General features: G+C 48.9%; 1 protein-coding gene across 3 annotated transcripts in view; it reads right to left on the reverse strand.

The window, feature by feature from the left end:
* The window catches only part of MKL2 (MKL1/myocardin like 2), a 275,368-nt gene extending 268,151 nt beyond the window's left edge, over positions 1 to 7,217 (reverse strand). For 2 of the 3 annotated variants that reach the window (XM_021086575.1, XM_021086573.1), the window contains exon 1: positions 6,805 to 7,215. The gene's annotated coding sequence lies outside the window, so the exon portion shown is untranslated. Of the gene's footprint in view, positions 1 to 6,804 lie in introns of all 3 variants that reach the window. The other variant, XM_021086567.1, reaches the window with a different exon arrangement.

The following is a 12,103-nucleotide window of genomic DNA, read 5'->3' on the forward strand; positions in this document are numbered from 1 at the left end:
ACCAGAAGAGCAATACCCCGCAAGGCACAAAACCAGATAGGGGAGAGGGGCGCGAGGATGTGGGCGTCAGGGCGTGAGAGCAGGAGCCGGAAGAGAGGCAAGCGGTCGGAAGAGGATCCGAGAGAGAGGGCCGGGTGGAGGCAGAAGGTCTCCGGGGGAAGAGCGTGCAAGGGATGTCGGGAGAGGCTGCTGCCAGTTCCCTCTTTGGCTGCTCCTGTGACAGCCTCGGGAAAACCCTACAGCCCTGACCAACGTGTGGAGGCAAAGAGATGCTTTCAGGGGGCCCACCGCTGATGGATGCCTGAAGCTGCCCACGGGGTCGCCTGATAGACTCCAAGTGTTTCCCGCTGGTTCCAGCTGCCGGTGTCTTTGACCCCCGCCAAGCTCCTTGTGGGACCATGACACATGGTGTTGGGTCTCATGTGTGGAAAGAGGAAGGGAGTGAGGGAGGGCAGGAGGGAAAAGAGAAAAAGAAGGGATGGAAGGGAGAAAGGAAGGCAGGCGTGAGGGAGGGAGGGACAAGGGGGGGGGGGAAGGGGAGGGGCCATCGTGGTCTTTTTGGCCGGGCTTTAACAGCACATCCTGCAGAGAAGGTCGGACGCAGGCTGCGCACCGTCCGCGGCCGTGGCCCTCGGAGCCAGGGGACGCTCAGGGGCTGTGGTCTCATTTCCGAGCGGGGCAGGGAGGCAGAGAAGAGCCTGCGACCGCGCCGCTTTGGGGGTGGAGGGTGGGGCGAGACAAAGGCGCAGAGTCGGCGGAGGTGGAGAGGGGCGGAGGCGGGCTGCTTAGCAACCGCGGAAGATTTAGGGAAGTGGCAGGAGCTTTTCTCCCGCTGCCTCTAAGGGAGGATTTTTTTTTTTTTTTTTTAAAGACCTCCCCCACACGCCCACACTGGCTGTTGTGTTGTGGCGGCTCTGAGAGTCGGGATCTGAAAGTCAGGGCCACGGGGGAGAGCTAGCGGCCACGTGCGCAGTGGGAAAAGCCACGGAGACTGGGGGAACATTCTCCAGCTCTCTGGAAGGTGTGGAGACACCGCCTCCTTCTCCTCCCAGCTGCTCCTCCTCCTCCTTGGCTGCCAACAGCGGGACAGGAAGGTGTCTGGGGACCGCCCCCCCCTTCTTTTCCCCAGGGCCCTACGGACAGCCCCAATCCTGCTCTTACCCACCCCGCCCCCAGAGAATTCTTTGTTGCTTTTTTCTCTTAATTTGATTTTCTCTGGCTCAGAGTCAAGATCAAAAGAAGAAATTCTTTCCAGACTTTTAGGAATAATTCCCAGAATCTCCCACTGGAAATGCATACATAATGACCACCATTATTTTTTTTTTTTTACAATTGTTCTCCCTCTCATCCATTTCTTTTCCATCTCTGCTGCAGGGGTGGGAGTGGGGTGGGGGTGGGGGTGGAGGGTGGGAGAGAGGGGACTCTTCTGTGCCTTTGGGATGCAGACTGACCCATATTCACCCTACCTTCCAAAGTGAGAGTTTGAGGCGCAAGGCAAGGAAGGTGAAGAGCGCCCTGAAATCACCTGGTGGAAAGTGATTTCTTTTCTGATTTAATTGTCTTAATTTCGTTGAGTCTCAAATTGGTGCTGGCCGGGTCCTTAGTGCCTCCCTGACACTTGCTAACCTTCCTTTCAACAGCAGACCTCAAGCTTCCAGCTCAGGAGAGCAACCTGGCTGCAGTTTAATAACAGTGTCACTTTTCATTGTGTTTATTTGGGGGGTACCATCAAGGGGGCTTTGCATTTATGACTGGTTCCTGTTTAGAGGAAAAACAAATAAACAGTACATCACAATCAAGGTGGAACAAGGATCCAGCGCCTTAATGATGGAGGCCTTTGGAAAGGCCCCAGGGCTGTCAGCCTTCCTTCTAGGATGCTGCTGGCTTTGCTCCTGGCAGGCAGGTTGCGGGTTGGGCTCAGGGAAGGATCCTGTTTGAGGTCAGCTGGTCCAGTTGGGCAGCAGCTGGCACTGAGAGAGCCTCCGATGAGAGCTTTTAATTTTGGTTGGAGCCAGTCAGCCTGGCTTTGCAGCCCCGCTGTGGTCTGTTTTGCTCCCTGGGATTACAGACGTCCACTCATCAGTGTCCACTTTGGGCTGTAAAGTGTGGGTGGTTGCCAGGCACCTGATTCCCCTTTGGAGGCCACTTCCCTGTCCTCTCAGAGCTGGGGTTTGAGAGGAGTAGACTCACCCCTGGCTCTGGGGCTGGCATGTTAACAGGGCCTGAGTCTGGGCAACTCACTTCTCTGGGCACAATGATGGATGAGTTCAGAGATGAGCAGTGAGATACATAGAGATTTTTACTATGAATGCTGGGGCTGGTTCCTTCCTGCTGGCCTTCATCCTGAGATGAGAGGGGAGCGCTTACAGCCATTTCTGCCACCACGAGGAGGGAGCCAACAACGAGGGAGCAGAGAAGAGCAACTGGAAAAGAAAGAAACCTGATCCTGATGATATCGTTTCCATCCCTGGATCCAGCTGTGCCTGAAGCTAGCCTCTACCCTTGGCTGCCTTTGGAGCTCCCCGCTGAGCCAATAAATTCCCCTTTCATGTAATCGGGTTAGGATCAGAGTTTCGGTCACTTGCAACCACAAGAGTCTTAACTGACGAAATGGCTCGTGCAAATCCTTGGCCACTGAGAGAAATAAGAACTCAAACGACCTGTTCTACTGACGTGGGTGAGTGGCATTGTCACTATACACAAACACCGGCATGGGAAAAGCTGTCATTGTACCAAGAAGCTCCAAATTTCAGATCATCGTGTAGATGACCCAGGCTGAGGATATTGCATGCAGTGGCTGATTGAACAGTCCGAGTGCAAACAAATGCTTTTATCACCATTTTGTAGATAATAAGCTTGAGGCTTGGGGAGCTTCTGTGACCCTTAGCGGCAAGTCGAGGCTTAGTCCTCAAAACTGTGGTCCCAGCCACCCCTCCACGGTAAACAGGAGACCGCTCACTGGAAGGTACAAAACTTTGAGAACCTGTGACTGGGAGGGGACTGAGGGGGTGGCGCCATCGAGCAGCACTTGATGATGCTGATGTCACAGGGATGTGAATGCTCTTGCTCATGTGGTACCCAGCCGATGTGGCCGTACTGGTCACTGAAATAAGCTGGGTGACTTTGGGTATTTCGTCTTTCCCAGCCTCACTGTTTTTCTCACCTGGAAAATGGAGACCAGGGTCCCCAGCCTCCCTCATCCCCCCTCCCCGACCCCCCCCCCCCAGCCACCAGGCATTTCACATGCGGGCAAAGATGTGAAAGATTATTTGCCAAATAAAAAGCGAGGCTGCAGGAAGAAGGGAATGGCTAGACTGACCAGAGGTGGATGGGCAGGCGTGGACAGATGCAAGCCAACCACCTACACTTCCTCCTCCCCATGCAGGGCTGGAGGGAGGTGAGCCCTGTGGTGACCTGAAAGGAACCTTTCTGTCCCCAAAGCAGGGAGAGATAAGAACTGTGAAGCAGAGAAGCGAGCGCTGCTACAGGCGCTTGGGGGTTTATTTTTACCCTGTTATCTCTATCCGAAAATGTCAAGCGTGGAGCCACCCCTCTCCCCAGCCCCCCACCCTCCCCAGCCATTAAACGTGGCAGCACAGCCTAGAAACAGGCCCCTTCTCCCCCTCTGTTCCTCTGCCTCTCCAAGAGAGTCACAGTGCTATGGCGACGGGAGGCATGGAAACCCTGAAATAGAGAAGTGGGAGGTGAGGCCTTTTATTTGGGTTCTGGAACAGGCCCACTTCCTCCTAGAGGCCCGGGGTGCAGAGGAGGCCCTTGGCACTGTTGGGTATCTATTCTAAGGTTTGCATCATATGAGCTCTTTATGTTGCAAGAAGCAGAAATCCTTATTTAAAATGGGTTATATAATAAAGAACATCTATTTGGCTTAGGCCACTAAAAAGTCCAGCAATAGTTCAGGCTTCAGGTGAGGCTTGATCCAGGGGCTTAATGCCATCACAAAGGCTCAGTTCTCTCCTCTTGCCTCTACCTTCCGTGGTGTTGGCTTCCTCCTTAGTCACCATTCTGTGCACCTCCACAACCTCTGTAGCAATTCCAGAGTCTTCCTCTGGGGTCAGAGTGGTCTAGACCTCACATCCACAAACTGGTGCTCCCAAGGAAGAGAGAGGAAATGTCTTTTTGCCAGAAGGTCCCAAAAAATGTCTTCTTGTGTTTTGTCGGCTCTGTCTGGGTTCTCTGTTCATCCCAGAGCCAATCACTTGGGTGTGGGAGCAGAACATGAAAAATGCACTGATTAGATGGAGTGAAACCAGATCGCCAGGAACAGGAAAGCAATAATGTCCCAAAGGAGATTTCAGGCATTTGCCCCGCAGAGTGATGGTATGGATGCTGAACAGCAAGAGGGACAGTTTCGTGGTTTATTCACTTTATACTTTCATTCTCTCCTATATCCCAGAAAGCCTTGAAGATTAGGGGTGATTGTTCTTTCTTATCCAGAAATAATAGGCCAACATTAATTTCTTCTCTTTCCATCTGTAGATTTATCTGGGGTTCCGAGCTCTAAGATTTCCACGTCTGTCACTTTAACAATTTCACTGAGGCAACAGAATCTCCCCCGGGTGGACAGGTGAGTACAGGCTGAAATGCATGGGTTTACCTGCTGAATGCTCCCTCTGCATTCAAAGTAAAACTCACCCTCTACACCCTGGCTTACCCATCCCTCAGCCCCCTGACACACCTTCAGCCACATCCTTAAACAAAGCCATCACCCTTGAGTGGCAGAGCCTTCCTGTTGGTTCTTTCCCTCCACCTGGAAGATCTTTCACAGTTGACTCTGTCCCACCATTCCAGGCTCTAATCAAATGCCACACCTCCTGAGAGGTCTTCTCTGACCAGCCTTGCATGTAAAATCATTGGAAACTCTCCTGTTCCTTGGTGTTTTAAGTATCTCTCTCCCTTCACTGGACTGTAAGCACCACAAAGCCAGAGCTGGCCAGTCCTGTTGATGTGTATAACTTCTTTCTTCTTTCTTTTTTCTTGTTTAGGGCTGTACCCTGTGGAATACGGAAGTTCCCAGGCTAGCAGTGAATTGGAGCTGCAACTGCCAGCCTACACCACAGCCACAGCAATGCCAGATCTGAGCCATGTCTGCGACCTACACTGCAGCTCACAGCAACACTGAATACTTAAACCACTGAGCAGGGTCAGGGATGGAACCTGCATCCTCATGAATACTAGTCAGGTTCATTACCCCTGAGCCATAGTGGGAACTCCAGATGTATGTACCTTTTGGGTCTGGCACATTGGAAGGTACTCAAGAAATATTTTTGGCTCAATGAATGAAAATTCTTTTCTGAATGGCTTTGGAAACTTCCATAGGGCAGGAAGTGTGTGTGTGTGTGTGTGTGTGTGTGTGTTTCTTGGTTTTAACTTGGTACCTACCAAAGCACTGGGCATCATAAAAGTGATGACATACAACAATATTTTTTTTCAAATAAAGATCTCTCTGATGAAAGGATTTGCTCAAAATTGCACCCAAACTAGTCCAGAAAGATACCTGGGAGCATTGACTGCTTCTCTGAGGAATTCCCTTTCCAAAGCCAGTGTACGTGAGCATTTGAAGGCATGAAATTGCAGAGGGGGACCTCGGATCACCTTTCTATTCAGATCTCTGAATACGGTGGCGAGACTACCATTCACAAGTAAAAGCATGAAAACAACATGTCACAATGGTATTGTTTACTCCTTGACCCAACAAGGCAGACTGAGAAGAGTGTCCTATGAGAAAAATATTGCACCGCATCCATTGCAGACCCATAAGTCAATGTCAACACTCAGTGAGCTGATGACTCAGAAGGAATGCCCATGCTCTCCCTGGACACAAACTCTCCCCAAGGCTACCAAGACCTACTGCCTTATGACGGTCCTCAAGACAGCCAAGCGACCCAGCGCCACTCATGGAAACCCAAAAACACACCTCCTGCAGAGAGACATCAGTCCTTTCGTTACTGAGTGGGCAGCTCAGGGATTCTTAGCCATTGCTGATTCTTTGTTCATCCAGCCAGGTTGGTCTCACTCTTAGGCTCGCACATGGCACTCTGAACGTGGCTCTATAGAACTCACCAACATTGGTAACAATATCTACATTTAGGTGATTATTTGATAAAGATCTATTTTCCCCCCAGAGCCCAGACTTCTTAAGCGCAAGGATAGATCTCTTTGGCTCACTACCGTGTCTAGGCATTCTATCCATGTCTAACATGGAGCGCATGCCTCACACATACTTTTTGAATGGAAGAAGGGATAAATGAATGGTGCTCAGGTGTCTGCTGGGAAGACACCTCCCAGCCAGCCTGACTCAGCTGCAAGAGAGCAAAGAGGCTGCATTTTTTTTTTCCCAATGTAAATCCGACCTTATCATCACCTGACTGCCTTGTCATCTTCATCAAGGCGTCTCCTGTGCCTAGAATAGTATCTGGCACAGAGAGGAGGCTCCACAGATATTGGGAGAATACACACATGAATGGACACTTCCCGGAGAAGCTCGGTTACCGTCTTAGGATAAATTCCTGGAAAGGGGATATGGGGGGAAGGTACAATATGCGAACATCCTGATCCAGAACCCAGGGTCCCCCTTTGGACCCAGTGGGTCTGGTTCCAGGAGTTGCTAAACCAACAGGTCAGCATGGGGTCAGCTTGGATTGCAAACGAAATGAGTTTTCTTGAGACTGTGCTCCTTGGGACTGTTGGGCACCACGCTCCGGGGTTATGTACTTGAAGTTATGGCTCCTGGTTGTCATCACACACTCTGAAGAAAATAACCCCAACCCAGGAATGGTACTGTACCTTAGAGAGAGCCGGGCCTCAGTCTCCGCTATTGGGTCAGGAGGATACAGAGAGGGATTTTTCTTCCGCAGTATCACATCTTCCTTCCTGAGGGCTATCTGAATCCAAATGCGTCTCTTTGTATCTGAGTTTAACTCACCAACGGCTCGACTATTTGGTTTTGGTCCCCGCTTTGAGGGCAAGAGAGAGGTCCGAGACCTGTTCTCCAGTCGCCAATCCAAAAGCAAACATCAAAAAAACACCTCTGAACCGTTATGAACAACCGCCGTAAATCCAAACTTCCAGGCACGCCTGGGTCTCCAGCGCCCCCCAGCCCAGCAAGCAAAAATGGCTCACCTTTGAACTACAGAATCCCTTCCAGAACCAGGAGGAAAGGGAAAGGGATTTACGGTTGTCTCAGAGTTGTAGGCTCTGGCTTGCCCCCAGGATGAGTTCATTATTTATTCTTAGAGACTGGACTCAAATTAAACAAACAGTGCCTATAAATAGAACGGGATACGCTCAGCTCAGTGTCACTGAAAGGTCCTTTTCACAGGGACAGACGCGCTTAAATGGGTGTTCTCGAGTTACCCTGCTGGTACTACGCGGGGAAGGGTTGCCCTCTTTCTTTGTCAGTGTGGTCCGGGGGTGCGGGGGAAGCAGATGAGTCAGATGTTGGGATTCGGCCCGATTCTGTCTTCTTCATCGCTTTTTCTCAACGCTCCTTCACATCATAACCCAGGAGAAGTTGCAGAGGAAGGATGGGGCTCTATAAGCACCCTGGCTGGGAGCTTGGCAGTTCCCTCGGGGAATGGGTCCTGGTTCAGGCTGTATTTGACAGAGTGTTCTGCTCTTTGAGACGACACACTCCCTGAGGAAAGGGACCGAGTGCCGGGATCTCTTCTTGGTTTCCCCCGTTTTGCCGAGCACAGGGATGCCTAGGGTCTCAGACCCCGAGCCATGACTTCAGAGGACCCTCTCTCTGCATGGATGGCTTTATGATGGGGATCATGTGTTCCAGGGTTGGTGGGGCTTTGCACTGAAGTGCACTGGTGGTGGTGGTGGTGGTGGTGGGGTTGATGCTTGAAAGGTGGACCAGTGGGGATGGAAAGATCTGGAATAACTGTGAATAAACATCAAGCAATGAGACAAAGTCAAATCACCATAGTAGCAATAAGCACCACCATGGATTCGGCACTTGGCCAGATCATTCCAGACACTATTCTAAGTGCTTTGTAAAAATTCATTTAATCTCTCTACAATCCCTACAAGGTAGGGACCATTAGTATCTCTGTTCTATGGATGAAGAAACGGAGGTACCAAGAGATTACAGATCTTTGCTGCAGGTCACACAGCTGGTAAGACGGGATTGGAAGTCAGGCACTTGAGCTCCAGAGCCTGGTCTCCTGCGGTAGAAACTGAGTACTTGGAGTATGTGTAGCTATTGGTAATACGGCCTGGTGCCAAGCCCATAACTCCCCGCCAACATGAGACCTAGGTCAGGTCAAATCACAATGAATCTCAGGACTTCCGCTGGGAAGGCTAGGATGAAGATGCCTTGCATTTTCCTCTGGAGACAGGCAGCCTCGAGAAGGGCCACAGCCATCCTACTCTTCCAGGGAAGCCTGGCTGAGAATGAAGACAGCACTGAGCAAAAGCAGAGCTGAAGAACAGATCCTGCTGACGTCATTTAACCTGAATACAGCCGGACCTGATGCTGGAACCTACTCCTCAACTTTGCACTTTCAGGAGCCGGTATTTTCCCTCTGCTGCTTAAGCCCATCAGAGCTGATTTTCTTTCATTTGTCATTGAAAGATCCCTTGCTGAGAGGGGCTGGCCCATAAGAAAACATCATGTAGGCAAACTAGCCACCCAGCCCATCCATAAGTAAGAGCTCATCCTGACTCCTCTTTGTTGCCCTGTTGGGCTCTTCCAGAAAAACACGCCATCCTGTATCCATGCACTTCTCAATGGCTCCATTCTCTATTTACTGAAACTCCAAATACCACCTCCCCGCTGAGGCTTCCTCTGTCACATCTGTCTGAATTATCTACCGCCTCCTTGGTTGCCATGATACAGAGCTTAGACACTTATTTAGCACTTACTTTATTCTGCCTTGAAATACAGGTAGCTATTTACAAGCCATTCATTAACATTTATGCATGGATGTGCCTATGTGTCAGAGCCTCAGCTAAGTGCTGGGGATTCAGAGGGAATAAGATCAGCCGGTATCTGAGGTCCTTCTAAGTGCCGGGCACTGCGTTTCACACTTCACATGCATCAATTAAGTCACTACATCGCCTAAAATCCCCCACAAGGTAAGTACAAATAGTATCTTCACTTGGCAGGTAACAGGATGGTAAATTGGGAAGGTGCAGTGAGACATGGAGATCACATTGAGAGGAAATGGTGAAGGGAGCTCCAGAGGAAGATGTAGATTTTCAGAGCAAATACTTTAGAATTAGGTTCACAATGCTAATCTCTCCAATTTCACAAATCCCTAATCCACAAAGAGGATGAAAAAGAATTGATAAGTATTAAGAGGATTTTAGGAGGATTTTTTTTTTTTTTTTTTTTTTGAGAAGACCCTGTTGTCATTCACCTCCCAAAAGACACACATGCAGAAGGTGGGGTGTTTCACTCATTCTTCCACCTCAAGTCTCATGAGAACAGCTCCTTTGAGATACTATGGAGCATTTGAGGCTCTGTCCTTGTATCAGGGGAGACAGAGGCTGACTCCCGAGCAGTCACAGGGGGAGGGACGTGGCTGGGAAGCCAACAAGAGCATGAGTATTTCCTAGGGACCATCTGTGGACCTCACATGAGCGAACTGGCCAGTGGACCATCTTAGATGCTGTCTCACAGGGCGGCAGCAAAGGGCCACCAGGGAACGCTGAACTCTTAAGTATCCACCCCAAAGAAATAAAAACATATCTCCACACAAAGTTTGTATGTGAATGCTCACAGCAGCATTATTTGATATCACAACAGCTAAGAAGTTGGAACTATCCAAATGTCCATTATATACAAAATGCGGTATATCTGGGTGGTATAATACTGTTCAGCCATAAGAAAGGAAGAAAATACAGCCGGGTCCCAACGTGACGTTTGACTCGTGATCTTTTGATTTTACAATGGTGCAAAAGTGATATGTGTTCTTTAGAAACCATACTTCCAATTGTGATCTTTTCCCGGCTAGTGATACACAGTAAGACACTCTCTCATGATGCTGGGCAGCGAGTGCCACTCCTGGTCAAACACCTGATCCTGGGGGTTAACAATGAGTACACTTTCAACTGCTCTGTACCTGGGCAACCATTCGTTCTGTTTTTCACTTTCAGCACAGTGTTCACTAAATTACATGAGATATTTGACACTTTTTTTTTTTTTGCTTTTTTGGGGGGCCATACCTGTGGCATGAAGAAGTTCCCAGGCTAGGGATTGAATTGGAGCTACAGCTGCCAGCCTACACAGAACCCCAGATCTGAGCCTTGTCTGTGACCTATACCACAGCTCATGGCAACAGTGGATCCTTAACCCACTGAGTGAAGCTGCGGATCCAACCCATATCCTCATGGATACTAATTGGATTTGCTTCTGCTGTACCACCATGGGGACTCCCAACACTTTACTGTTAAATCGGCTTGGTGTCAGATTATTTTTTCCAGCGGTTGGTGAATATTTTGAGCATGTGTATGGTGGGCTAGGCATAGTTAGGTAAGGTGTGTTAAATGAACTTTCTGTTTATGATATTTTCAATTTACGATGGGTTTATTACAACCCCACTGTAAAGCCAAGGATAGGTGCTACCACATAGACCAACCTCAAAAATATTGTACTAAGTGAAAGAAGCCAGATCCCCCAAACATATATTAAATAATTTGATTTCTATAAAATGTGGAGAAAAGACAAATTTGTAGGGGCAGAAAGCAGTTCTGGGGCTGAGAGTGGGAGTGGGGATTGATGGCCAACAGGTTTGAGAGGGTTGGGAAGGGATTGGATAGTCTAAAACCGCACTTTCATAATGACTGCACCACTCTCTATATTTTCTGAAACATCATTGCTTTGTACACTTACAATGGGTCAGTCTTACGGTATGTAGAGTCTATCTCAATAAAGCTGTTTAAAAAAACCCAAAGCGGAGTATGCGGCACATGGGGAAAACTTAGTAAATGATATTATTTGAAATGCTAGGACTGAGACTCTGCAATGAATTGATTAGGATTGAAGAGGTGCAATTCAGTGGAGAAAGGAGATCTGGCAGTTGGGGCTTGGCAGGGGCCCCAGTTCTTACATCCACCAGTTTTGTGTGTCCTCTATGCTGACCATCACCTGTAACTGTCCTGCATCAAGTTCTACCTGGAGGCCAGGGTCAAGGTCAGGTATCCTAGCCTCAGCCCATTGTTGTCCTCTGTGGACATTCCAGGATGCCCTGAAACTGAGCCTTTTCAAGACTTTATGGGCAGACTTAACCCAGTCTGGCTGCAAAGTGTGTTTTACTCCCCATTGCACCCCATCCTCCAACCTTTACTGTCCATAATTCATATGCAATCAACTCTCATCACAAGCTCCCTTTTATTTTAGCTTCATGCTCCTCTGTGAGTCCCTGCATGAGTCCTGCAGAGCCAGGAATTGAGGAGAGAATGTTAGGATGTTAAGATTTGAATGGGGGAAGGATAGAAAACCTGCCCAGGACACGCAGTTGTCCGTCAAGCCCAGTCATATCATTTGCAGACTGGCTGACATAACTCCAGATGATTACCTCTTAGACCCTGGGGCCCCCCAAATAAGATAAAACTGATTCAGAGATGCCTTGAATCCTTAGTGGGTGACAGTTTGAAGGGTCACGGTTACAGTATCACTGACAGAGAGACGGAGTCCAGCTTTCACTCACATGTTCAGGCTGCTATAACAGAATACCGTAGGCTGGGGGGCTGTAAGTAACAAAAATTTGTAGCTCACCATTCTGGAGGCTGGGGAGTCCAGGTCAAGGTGCTAACAGACTGAGTATCTATGAGGATGAGCTTCCCGGTGCATAGATGGTCATCTTCCCACTGCAACCTCACACAGCAGAAAGGGCGAGGGAGCTCTCTAGAGTCTCTCTCTGCGTTTTTTTTTGTTTGTTTGTTTGTTGGGTTTTTTTTTTTTCGGCAAGAGAATGTAATTTTAAGGATATCAATCTAAGTTATATATAAAGAACAATTGAGTGATTATCACTAAGAGACAACAGTATAAAAACACCGTAGAGACATCTACATAGAGGAAGATGAATAAGTTTGTGCTTAGCCAACAAAGATTCTTCCACCTCAAGGATATATA

The sequence above is a fragment of the Sus scrofa genome, chromosome 3, assembly GCF_000003025.6.
Source record: "Sus scrofa isolate TJ Tabasco breed Duroc chromosome 3, Sscrofa11.1, whole genome shotgun sequence".
NCBI lineage: Eukaryota > Metazoa > Chordata > Mammalia > Artiodactyla > Suidae > Sus > Sus scrofa.